The sequence below is a fragment of the Ammodytes marinus genome, assembly GCF_949987685.1.
Source record: "Ammodytes marinus genome assembly, chromosome: 13".
Lineage (NCBI taxonomy): Eukaryota > Metazoa > Chordata > Actinopteri > Uranoscopiformes > Ammodytidae > Ammodytes > Ammodytes marinus.
Genome location: NC_137217.1, coordinates 18810307 through 18823722, shown reverse-complemented (window position 1 = coordinate 18823722; position 13416 = coordinate 18810307). Strand labels below are relative to the sequence as shown.

The 13416-nt window shown below is 43.0% G+C and overlaps 1 protein-coding gene across 3 annotated transcripts in view; it reads right to left on the bottom strand.

The window, feature by feature from the left end:
• Positions 1-13416, bottom strand: part of galnt1 (UDP-N-acetyl-alpha-D-galactosamine:polypeptide N-acetylgalactosaminyltransferase 1) — a gene marked incomplete at its 5' end in the record, with an annotated part of 43914 nt that overhangs the window by 26275 nt on the left and 4223 nt on the right. The window contains 2 exons of one of the 3 annotated variants that reach the window (XM_080039210.1): positions 1879-1992; positions 9991-10076. Of the gene's footprint in view, positions 1-1878; positions 1993-9085; positions 9195-9990; positions 10077-13416 lie in introns of those variants that run through there. The other 2 variants (XM_080039209.1, XM_080039208.1) reach the window with 2 other exon arrangements.

The window sequence follows — 13416 nt, the reverse complement described above, 5'->3', positions numbered from 1 at the left end:
AGCCAGAGACATAAAGGGAGAGAAAGCTGCCATCAGTTCATAGAAAGGAAGAGAGGAAATATACAGAAAGTGTCGGTGGATGATGTTTTACATACATCCACTCAGGAGTATAATCCCAGACTTAACGATTAATTGGTTAATTAATCGAGAATCACAAGTTGAAACATGGCACGTCTGACCTAGGGTTTGAACTGTTGTGTCAAAGGTGTTACAAAATTACTCATCCCCGTCATCTTTGTGTGACAGTCGTGCTCACCAATCAGAAGTGGCACAAGGCGACTGTGTGTACACCCTCGGACATCAAGTATGTTAAGCGGAAGGACAACTTTACATTCCTGGTGCAGGAAAACATGGTCTCTGCTGACAAGTGTATACGATAAGTTGCGTAGAGAATTGCCTGACCAATTCAGTGGAGCAAGCTTTAATGTTCGACTTAAAAAAATAGAGAAAGAGAGAGAGAGAGAGAGAGAGAGAGAGAGAGAGAGAGAAAGAAAGAAAGAAAGAGAGAGACTGAGACAGAAAAAGTTTTCAAAAACTCAGTGTGAAAAAGAGTAAGAGTTAAACAGCGTACTGCAGCGTAAAAGTCCAGTGTAAAATTGATTACCGATGCAAAGCTTGGCACAGGCGCAAAGTGGAATTAAACACTTCAATCTCTAATCACTCGGTCATTTTCGGCCCAAATCAATACACATTATTGTCCCAGGGGGCTTTCCCTTGATGGCTGGGGAGAGCTGCTTGGCTATACAGTGGCAGCTAACACAAGCATGCACTTAGCAAATATATAAAAAGCAAATCCATTACAACAGCCATAAGAACACACAAACCACAGCATAATGCCTCTAGAGTGCTGTCACTGCTCTTTTAACAACAGCCACGCTTTCATCTCCCACACAAGCAAAAGGTACACAGTGGATGCTATGAGGGCACTGAAGAATAAAAGCATAATAACTTTTTACACAATCAACACACATATCAGTCTGAGCTGTTTGACCTGGCAGGTGTGTGTGTCTGCTCTCTGCTCTTATGTATGTCAGCTGCTCTCAGAGCTACTACTCAACAAGACAGGATTAACAAGGCTCTGACTTCACAGCAGGGGTTTCCCTGCTAACTAACCCTCTTTTAGCAGTCTACCCATACTTTGTTTTGAACAGAAAAATGGTTGTTGCAAGTAAATTTGTCAATCCAACGCAACCATACTGTTTTGTGGTTAAATCTACAGTTAATCTTCTTAAACTGCTATGAGGAAAATATGAGCAATGTTCCTGAATCCGATTACAGTATCTGACAAAACCAAATGCTGTTAACTGATACAAATATTCAACCTTCTAAATTATTAGTCCAGAGAGACAGCTATTGTCCACTATTTAGCTTTTCTTAAAAAACTGAACTGAACCTGATGTGTTTTCACATTTCAGCCGTACAAATCATAAATCATCATTAGAAAGGCCCAATATTTTCCAAAGCATATATTTTATTTTCCCGCCTTACAGTCAACATTTGGTCAAATGTTAATTTCAACACTGATAAGACAAACTTGTTTCAGTCCATTGACTTTTCTGTACGCACTTATTCTGGTATTCTGTCCTCTGCCTTAGCAGAAATGCATTGTGAAGCCTGGCACTACTTATTCATATAATAAGCTACTACTATTATCCTAGTTTATTTGCTGCTTGCTCTCGGTAATGCCTAGTGTCTTCTATATGAAAGCAAAATGCCTTTTATTCCAACAGCTTTCTCCGTCATAAACAAGTTAAAAAAATAAAATAAATGCAGCTTCAATGAGAAAGCCAGCATAGTCCACCACCAAAACCAGATTTCTGTTGATACTGAGTTCTACTGATGCTCCATGTCACATAGCCCGATCATTCATAGTCATACCTGTCCAAGTGACTAAAGGGGTCTCTGGTCAGACGTGCAGGGGGGCTCCACCAGAAGCGGGGACGGAGCGTCAGAGATCCCACTTCCTCCTTCGACCGTCACTCAAACATGCTCCTAGAACAAGACAGAAAACAGAGAGATTTGAAGAACGCTTTCATTACTGTGACAAAGCAGGATGCACGCTAAGCTCTTGAAACCGAAAGTCATAACCAGGAAGTAAGTCTTAAGGAGCTCTGTCTCCTCTTGCACATTCCTGTTACAGTGTATGTGGATCGGGGACTGTGTTTTTTCCAAATTTGTTTGGAAAAGAGATCGAGAGCGTTTCGATAGCACTTCAGGGATGTTTAACCGCGAAGCAACCACTAGAATACCAGAGAGAAGCTGTCATTAAAAAACGTAACATAGCAAATGTACTTCCAGGCTGTGCAAGTCACGCACAATAATAACGCTCATCTCCCTTCAAATAATCACAGTCAGAGTCCCAGTGTCACCAGGAACATTTTCCAGTCTATTACAAATGGTCAGCCCTAGCTCTTGACTTTATCTCTTTGTATTTTGTTATAAATCCAAAAGGTCAAACATAACCAGAGATTGTCTGCCAGCCTTGGAGCAGGATAAAAAGAGAGGGAGGGATAAGACAGAGGGATGGAGGGAGAGAGAGGGATATAGGGATGGACAACTGACAGATTCTAAGAACTGCTCATTTTACTGGATGGATTAATATGCTATTTTTGAAAATATCCGCAGAGAATGTAGATGAGTGAATATGAGTCAGTGTGGGCGTACGTGCAGTGCATGTGTGTGTGTGTGTGTGTTCTTGTGTGTGTCCTTCAATCTGGTCCTTGACCTACTTTAAAGCCAAGTCATCATTCTGTTCCAATGGGACTTCACATTGTCAGCCTGTGTGTGTGTATTAAAGAGTTTGTATTATAAGAAGAGCCCCACCATAAATCTCTCCCTGCCAGCCCACACAGTCCTGCTGTGTTAGTGAGTGTGCTGCTGCAGTGCAGGTATGGCCACCTAAGGTGTCTCCTCCTCGGTGAGTCACCACTCATCATCTCCTTGCTACTCCTCCATCTCTCCCTTACTCTTTGTAACACACACACACACACACACACACACACACACACACACACACACACACACACACACACACACACACACACACACACACACACACACACACACACACACACACACACACACACACACACACACACACACACACACACACACACACACACACACACACACACACACCTCTCTTATCTAGACTTATCGCACACACAGCTCAATGAAGTTTGAGTGGAATGCAATTCATCTGCAAATTGGAAGCAGGACGACCAAGAGTTTCTATAAATATCTCATCAGATTCCCCCAGTCACAGAATAAACCTACAGAGGCACACACAACACTGCAGTGCAAATAGCAATCCGTCTCCGTCTCTGCCTGCAATAGCAAACCTCTTCCTCTCCTCATTCTGTGGTCGTTGAACAAGGGCTATATGTTGGAAAGGAAAACGGCCAAGAGAGCAACCACAAAGACCAAAGACAGACAGACAATGTAACACACGAAGTGTACTTAACATGCAACGTTCCTTATTTTAGATCTTGCACATATTCACATGACATGCGCACACACGTGCACACACGCACACAAACAAACTGGCTTTCGACACAAAGAAGCACATACCTAGCACACCAAAATGTGATGCCTCAATGGTTAGGGTAACAGATGGGCACTTAGTCAGATGTGTAATGCAGAGCAAGTGAGCAGAGATGGACCTGCCTAAACAGTGAGCTGTTCCAGTGGAACATATCATTATGTAGGCCAACGCTGCGCTGACAGAAGCATCCACAGAGCAGAGAAGACTTCATTCTAGGTTGGTTTAGGCTGCAGGTGTTCTATCAAGGCCCACTCGCTCTGAAGCTTCTGTTACACACACCACAATCTGTTCAATAACATGATCCCTGTTCTTAGGACGACAGTTGTTTCTTCAAACCCAAACCACTTATGCTCTGTAGGAATTCAATTCACAGACACAATCTGTCCAATCTGTCTAAGTGCCAACAATGACCTTATAAGGCGGATCAGTATTGGCCAGACAGGAACGATCCACATTAAGTACATTACTTTTTTAAATGTTTAATATAGTTTTCTGTTCTGGTCTTATTGTGAGGCAAAGTTTAGGAAAACTTTATTCTGTACTGAAGTTTAGGTTTCAGAATTGGTTTACGGAGAAAAAAAAGTAAGATCAGTAAATCCCTTACTCTCTGCTTCTAACTTCTACTTGTTCCAGCTGTGAGCAGCTGAGAACCATCAGCTAGAATGCAGCCTGGCAGCCAAAAGGCTGGGTCCTCATCACCATCCCACACTAGGTTTGCCTCTATCTCTTCGTCCCTACAGAGCCCTCCCTGTTATTAATCCACAGAGTCTGTCTCTTCTCCCACACAGGCCTCTTTCCACTCAGTCTGGGTCCACGTAATGCCTGTCGTAAATCCAACCAAGACCAGTGACTGAGTAAGGCAAACGAATGCAGAGGTTAGGAGGAGCTCATCATGGGTGGACTCACTGATGATGAAATCTCTGCTAGGAAGGACAAGTTCTCTTTCAGCAAGAAGAAATGACTTAACACAAACATCATGTGGTTTATGGCATGCATGTCTGCACACCCACCACATAACACCTTGCACGCTAAAGTTGGCATGCTAAAGCTTTAGGGCTCTCTGAGTCTTCCAAGCTGGACTGCAGCCACGCAAGGTTGAGGAGCTGGGAAATGACCTCAAGACAATATAGAAGGTAGTCTAGTGTGGGTTCAGCTAAAACTAACAGGCAGTGGAATCAGCCTTTCACAATTCCCAAAGCTCACCACTGTGACCAACCAACCATGGCTAAGCATCAAACCTAAAGCCTGCTAGACTAGAGAGAGACACAGAGGGGACAGGAGAAACTGGGTAAGACAGGAAGAAAGGACACTTTTCCGGAGACTGTGTGTTAGCTAGACACCAGCATGAAGTTAGTGTGTGTTTGTGTGTGACTTTGGTCCCCAGCCAGGGTTTTCCTAAATGTGTTACGTGACTCTTGTTTGTAGCGTATGTTGTAACAGAGGGAGTCCAAAGATGACACATTTGATCTTAGCGACAACAAACAGTGCTGTGTGTTGTGCTAATCCTGTGCCAACTACACACACACACACACACACACAGCGTCCCCTCCACCACCTCCTCCTCTGTTCGACCTCCTGTCCTGTCCTGTCAAAAACCTCGATATAGCGGTGTGTGGGAAAGGAAGGCTGTGAGGAGGCTGCACCTCACGCACACGCACACAAACAGCCAATCATTTTGCTAAAAGGGGACTAGAGGAAAGGCAACAAAAGATGACAACAACAGTCATGGGCAACATGAAGCTGTAGCTCAACATTTCTGACAGCTTTCCAGGGAAAACCAAGGAGTGGGGAAATAACAGGAATACCCAGGAATAGAGCAAGGAGGAAAAATAGGTAAGCCTCCAGCCTCTAAGGACATGTCAATATGTCAGACCTGTCCTGGATGAATCGGCTTCCAGCTGTGAATCGGCACAATAGGGACGTGTCACTTACTAGATGTACAGTGTGTATTCGCAGGGCGAGTACAGGAGGAAAGGGGAACCAGGGGATGATGGACAGCATAAGATGAAAGGAGAGACAGAGAGAAATAGAGAGAGATATGCTTCCTGTTTACAAAAGGGGAAAGAGAGCACAGGGAACAGGGCAGCAGCAGGCCGCTAGATAGACCACTGTTAACAGGCTCAAACAATACACACTACACTATACCTTTCCTCCGTCTGTGTCCTGCGTGATAGCACAGAACAGATTTAGCTCCAAAACTTTCAAATCTATCTCTGTGTGTGTAGTCTTGGCGACATCTGGGAGGCTTGTGATTGGTTCCCGGGTTCCATATCTCCCCTCGCTGTTCCTTCTCTATAGCCAGCAAGCTGTGTTAACAGGATCAAGCTCAACTGCCCCCAGATGTGTGCTCAAGAGCTTCAGGCAACATTCCCAAAATCCAGGACAGACTTCCTAGCTGCAGTTCTACTAAAGCATGCAATCTCCTCCTGTTGCGCTGTAGTGGCAAACAGATTTTTTTAGCAGTATGACAAGTACCTTAAAAAAAAGTATAGTTATTGATATTAGCAGTGTTAATTTCGTAGACTAAGACTATGACGAAAAATATTCGTCTACGAACCTTTTTCACGGACGTAAACTAAATAAAAAGGCAGATGTGATGACGAAGACTGAGACTAATTTAACTGACACTATAGTCTACGAATAGGAACTAGACGAAACTGTTAGGGTGGGACGAATGGAGAAGAGATCCAATCAGAACTACTCTTTTTGTGGGACAAGTTGGGAAGAAATCCAATCAGTGCAAAGCAGCGAATGCAACCCTGTGTCGCGGCTGCATCTGGACCATATAGGGAGACCGCGCAGGTGTGAGCGGGTGGGGTGAGCCGCTGTGCTGAAAAACTCTGCGGTCTGATGGACAAAAATGATAGTCAGGGATATCCTGCCCGTTAACGAAGTCTAGGGGAACGGCTAAGTTCCGCGATCTGTTTGTAGTAGGCTCTGTCTCGAGTTTGAATACACAGAGCCATGTGAAACTGCTGCCTCCGTCCGTTAGTTTCTGTTTTTAAGTTACAATCAACTCCGACGCATGGACAGCTTTCAATTAAAACCTCTAATTGTATTATCTAAAAGGCTTTGATGCAAAAGAAGTCCGAACACACACAGCGGTAGCAGTGTTGCTTAAAGGAAGGCGCAGTTGCTCAAATTTATCAGCACCTCAACTGCGTGCTGCTGCTGCCCAGGGGCGGCCTTAACGATCTCGGGGCCCGTTCAAGACATAGTGTGGGGCCCCCCACTTTTTTAAAATATTTTCTTTATTTTATTTTTTTTAATAAATAATGCTTGTGCATGCTCCCCGCAAAAAGAAAAAAGATTGTGGAATCCAGTTGGTTCATAGACAGATCATGAGATAATGGACCCCCGGGCACAGGCTCTTAAAGCCCCCCCTCCCCCCTATCCAGTCAGGTACACTGATTTTGTGTGAGATTATTACTAATGAAATAGAATATATGTTTTGTATTACAACCATTAAATCTGTGTCTGTATTGCATATTCAAACCTTAATACCATTCAATGAAGAAAAACACTTAGTCGACGAAGTCCGCTGTAGATTTAGTCAAACTAAAATCTGCTTATATTTAGTAGACTAGACTAGACTAGACTAAGACTAAAATATTTTAGATGACTAGAATAGGACTAAGACTAAATGGTGTGATATTCAAAAGACTAAGACTAAGACTAAATCAGAATTTGCTGCCAAAATTAACACTGGATATTAGTGTAATTCAACTTGAGTAGGCCCAGAAGTTAGGGTGACATGACACGAATGCAGCAGACATCTGGAGTCTCCATATAAAAAGAACTCTGGCAAGCTAAGGGTGCTGAGTCACTGCAATTGTGTATAGTACGTGTGTACAGCTTCCGCCATCAAATAAAAGCAAAGCTGTGTAGTTATTTCACATGACAGAGAGAATGGTATTTTTAATCTCACAGTTCGAACCGTGCTATTAAAAGCCACTTGCTCTTTTTCACTATCATTGGCAGTCAGCAGCGTCATGTAAGCACATGTCTGTTAGCATGCTCAGCCCTCATTAATCCTGCTTTGTAACACTACTGGGCCAGGTTTGATCTATGATGAGAGAGCATATATCAAAGAATGGACACTCGATAGCCCATTGGCTGCTGCAAAAATGTACAATCAATTCCCGGGCAAAGTTCTAAATATGCACATACAACTTCAAACACACACACACACAGAAAAACGCACACATTTCTAAGCTAGTACCAATACTTGGTTTAAGCAGCTCCGTCATGAGGTCAATAGCCCCTACACACATAAACACTCCTTGTCACACTGCATAACCTTCAACAAGCTCAAGCGCTCATTGGGAGTTCTAAATGTTCAGCAATAACTTTGGCTTAATGATTCCAGGTCAAATTCACTATGTACCCCAGACATGAAAAATATGGCCATCCATTTTCCAATCTGGCGTCACACAGGATTTTATTCTCTACAGTTTAAACTGTGCCGCCGCAGACCGTATTCTAAACAGGACTAGCTCTGCACACTGTGTCAGATGGCTATACATATTTTTGAAATGGTAGGAAATGTGTCTAAGAAGAACTCAAAAGGCTAGAACGGATAAAAAGAAACTGTAATTTTCTTTTGTCTTTGCCAGTTTTGTCCCCCTACAGTAAATTTACAGAGGCACTATGCTGTCCCCTCAGAGCTGCAGCCACACTGACCCACATCAGCCTCTGACAGATTACACTGCAACACACACACACACACACACACACACACACACACACACACACACACACACACACACACACACACACACACACACACACACACACACACACACACACACACACACACACACACACAGACACTGCAATTTATAATGGCTTAGCAGCATACAAGCCTGCGCGCACACACACACACTCAGAAAAAACAATGGGCCTGTTGTTCTGCAGTTCATCAGCCAGGAGTAACTGTTGATATGGCTATCAGTATGACCAGGCCAGAACAACTCCACTAAGAGTCCTCTCACTCTCACTCACACACAAAGACACACACACGCATACAGAATCTCAGTGTAGCAGATAAGAGGTAGAGATGGATGGCAGTGTGTATGCTGGCTAAGCCAGGAGAAGTGCACCTTGGTGAGGGTGAGCCTGGGGCAGATAGCACACACTGCCGTACAGCTAAGACAGAGCACAGAGCTGCCACAGCAGGGGTCCATCCTTAGGCTCCCCTCTAGTTCTGTTCCCTTTCTTTCCAAAAGTTAGAGACACTTCTAAAAAGAGGCATCATATTGGGCTAATATATTAGAAGTTATGCTACTGCTATTTCTAATAAAATCTAAAAATGTTGTGATGGGTGGAAATATTTAACTTTCAACACCCTGCTTTCTTCGCAATTAGAACTATTTCATCAGAAAAGGGTTATGGAAAAGCCAACATTTGGAAAATAAATAATTCCTCTTATTCGGAAAAAAAGTTTTCATTCTTGCTTGAGGTGGTTTTTGACTGAAGTTAATGGGCAAAGTAAGAGAACATATGTCAAATCATTTCTAACATAGCAGAATTTGAACTCACGTGATCAGCTGTTTCTGCTGGGTTGTATTGCCCTCTGCGTTATGTCCATGTCTCTTATTATACGTCCACGGTCTCCGGATTAGCAGTTAACATGGCCAACACTCACTTCACTGAAAGGATAATAATAACCAGCAAAATTGAAAACATTTCCTGCAGAACCCTATCCATGTTTGTTTTGTTTCCGGTTTTTACTTATTCTACTTTTTAAATCAGAGCCATGTTAGGGTACATTGCCTATACTGCCATTTTCAGACCAATCTAGTGTAGTTTATCCGCTAATTGCCATTTCCTTTTTTGCAAACTGACTTCACGCATTTAGATGGTCCCATTGGTTTAAGAATATAAATGATATTTAAAAAAAGCCAATATTTCCATAAGCATAAACAGTCTAATTTTGTGATATGCAGCACCGCTCAAATTGGCCACCTCGGTATATTAAAGTGATGGATACCAAAACATCGATGCTACTATTCTTTTTAAATGAAGACATCTGAAGATTTAAATTCCATTCCATTCAAGTCATGCCACTGAGCGGGATGGAATAGCCAACAAACACTCACAAAAATAGTCTCAAAATGTAAAAAAGGCGGATAAACCATTCCTCAAAGCCAGAGAGAGGAGATACAGTGTCTATGTGTTAAGTGTGCGTCACACAATTGTTTCTCCACGAGTCAGCAGAAACTGCTCATATTCAACTTCCTCCTGTGGCGTGTGTGTGTGTGTGTGGGGGGAGGGAGGGGGCAAGGAGTAGGGCTGTCACCATGGAAACTATGTATTTTCCTGTGGGGTCATATCTCAAGACAGAAACAGATGCTGTGAGCAACATATGGACGCATGCACAGCACACTCTTACAAAGCAGGGAATTGTTGGAGCTAAGCCGAACTCAGCGTATAGGGTTACTTACTCAATGCTAACGGGCTGAGCTGTTGCAGTCCCTGTGCATTCAAACTGCTCAGGTGTTCAAGCTGCTTCTTAAAGCTCTGCACTATCCAGGCACAGGACCTGTTTGTGAAGCCAAACACGACGTCATAAGCTGAATCCCAAGTACCTGAGGATGACACCAATGAAAGTCTATTTCAGCATTGACAATACATGTCTCCGTCCTGCATTACACAATAAAATATGCATAGTCCTCTCCGGAGCCACAGAATTCCAGCTGCCTCTTGTCTTTTATAATTTGTGCTGTGGATCAGCTATCAATGATCTAGTCTACGCTATTAGGATCTGGGATTCCTTACCAGAGTGTTTTTTTTCTTCTTTATGCTGCAGTAACTGTTTTTTTTGACCGATGGGGAAAGTTACATATTAAGTTTTAAATTGGTATGGAAAATAAATGTGTTGGTTTCCTAGTCTCACACATGCAGCAGATTGAGAGCAACATTAGCATTCATTTTTGGTGTGTTTCTGGTGTTTTCAATATTGTAAAAAATGCACTCCTTTTAGGCTTAAGGTCACTAACTTTGTTTGTCTTTGGTTAGGACCGGTGCTTGGCAGGGAGATTTGATTTTGAAAATGATGAGTGAGCCAAAAAAACATATTGTCATGTCATAATTTGATTGAATGTTAAAGGTTTAGGGTTAGGGTTATGAATGCTGATAAGTATAACTGCTTTAAATTATATATATAACAAAAAAAAGATTCTGCAAACTTTGCCATGTGTTAATATCTAACCTGTTCTCAATGACAACAAGGACATGTTACAATATCTTGAGGAACTCATCGTTCATTTGCTGGAATGCGGATCACTTGCGAGTATGGACTTGCTTCTTCAAAATATTTATGTATTCCAATCCACAACCATGCATCCTGGAGTTCTTCCAAGAAATCTCTGCCACAGATCTATCTATTGTGAGTGGCCGTGCAGTCAACAACACTGTGGAAGAAGTGGCTATTGAAATCCCTGTCCCTAATTTCCCATGTCATTGTTATAAAGGTGCTATCATCTGACAGCTGCTTTTAATAGTATTGGATGGAAAGTTATGTGTGATCTCTGTCATATTGTGCGATAATTCAGTCTTGGACTATACATATTACTGTCTACTTATTACCTCATGATGTTATCTCAATTTTATAATGCAGGGACTTAGGCAAGCAAACTGAGAACAGGAATAGACCACTCATTACTTGTCAGTGGGGCACCAATGCAGAAAACAAGAGACTGCAGAGAGGAGATGAAATAAAACCTCTGCTGAATACTACCGGGCTAAATCCTATTTCCTTATCATTAAGCGAGCAGAAACAGTGTGTCCATCCTGCTGTGTGTGACAGGCTGTGAATCATCTGTAGAGGCCCTACAGTATATGCAGCAGTCTACACACTCTGCACCATAGCACCATAGCACAGGCTCAATGCTCATTAACCCCTTTCCCACCGACGCAAAATCGGCGACGTTTCGGAGCTGGTGCCCAGTCGAGAACCACCAGAAATCTGGTTCCAGGCCAGGAAAGCTGGTTCCAGAGCAGCTCCAGTTTTGAGCTAGTCTGGAACTGCGAACCACTTACGTCAGGGAGGGATTTTCCTGACCAACCAGACCAACTAAAACTTCATGCCCGCCATATTTAAAAACACCCCTACTATGAGACGTAAACATAACATAATTAACTAACGTAGCGATCAAATAGACCAGGGGGAGAAAAACACTGGCTAAGACATATCCGCCACAGATAAGTAGCTTTATAGTATTTCAGTTTCCAGCAAAACTGTTTATGAAGACTCAAAGTACAGTGAACAAGGTGGGTGGGTGCAATTTAAATGAATGGCAACCAGCAAAGGCAACTAAGGTTGTAGTGTTTGTGTTGGCCTTTATTTGGTTGGAGAGAGAGCAGGGAGCTTGCAAGACTCCCTGGTGGCACTAGCTGACCCACTTCTAAGCAACTCTATCCCTAATGTGACCCGCTGGGAAGCCAGAGGACAAACACACACACACACACACACACACACACACACACACACACACACACACACACACACACACACACACACACACACACACACACACACACACACACACACACACACACACACACACACACACACACACACACACACACACACACACACACACACACACACACACACACACACACACACACACACACACACACACACACACACACAAACACACACACACACAAACACACACACACACACACAAACACAAACACACAACTGAAATTGCCTATCTGCAGTGCAGACCCTAGAGAACTGATCGGGGGAAAAATACTAATGCTCCAGATGGAAATCTCTCTTCTTCTCATCTCTTTATTTTTTATTACTTTGTCTGAAGATCAACCATTTAAGTCTCAGCTAGCTATCTAATCTAGCTAAACTATCAACATCCGGAGTGAGTTTCTTTCTATACGGATGTACACTAAGGGTGTATTCACACATGGAAAGTCCGTTAGTTCACTTGCTTTGGTCCAGACCAAATAGAATTTGGATTTTTTTGTTTGGTGTGGTCCACTTTCATATTGCCCCTTTTGCAAGTGAACCAGCATTACGAAGCAAAACCACACGTGATCTAAGGTCATTCATTCATTGGACAGACATTCTGGGGTGGAGAGAAGCAGGAAGAACGAAGTAAAAACTGCGAATTTATCATTGATATAATGTGGAGTTAAAAATAATAAAAATGCCTACATCTAGCCTATAAATAAAGAAGAAAAAAATCTAATTATTGTTGTTTCATATGTTTATAATATGTAGCCCTATGACAATGCCACGTTATGTGGCTTCTAGCCTACGATGTGAAACATCATTTTTACTGTATTTTTGCTGCTGGACGCGCGACTCGCGTGAAGAATAGGCTCAAACTGAAACACAGCTGATTAAGCTGTGTATCAGCTGGGTGTCAGTTCGGCGCAGTTCAGCACCAAACTGACACGGGGACAGTATTGACGGTCCCGTTGGGAAGAACAATAAAAACACACACTTCATGCAAAGCGCAGCATGAACCTGTTGGCACTGTAGGCTACGGGAGACGCTCCTCTCCATCTGATCGCTGATCCGCACGCGTCATTATCAAATGTAATATTTTCGCTCGGGGCTCCCGGTCAAACCACAACTAATCTTCCTAACAATGGCGACAACAACACTTTCCCATAATGTGAAGCTGATGGCGATTTATTAAAAAAGAAAAGAAAGAAAAGGCGCAGTGCTTCCTGCAATTGGGTCGGATCGAGTCCGGCCAAATTCACACCACAAACGAACTGCAGCAGAGTGCGTTTTGAAGCGCATCGAGACTACCTCTTCAGCTGGGTCTCGGAGCGTTTGTTTGGTCCGCCCCCGAGTGCGATTGCTGTATTCACACCTGTCTGAAAGATGCGCACCG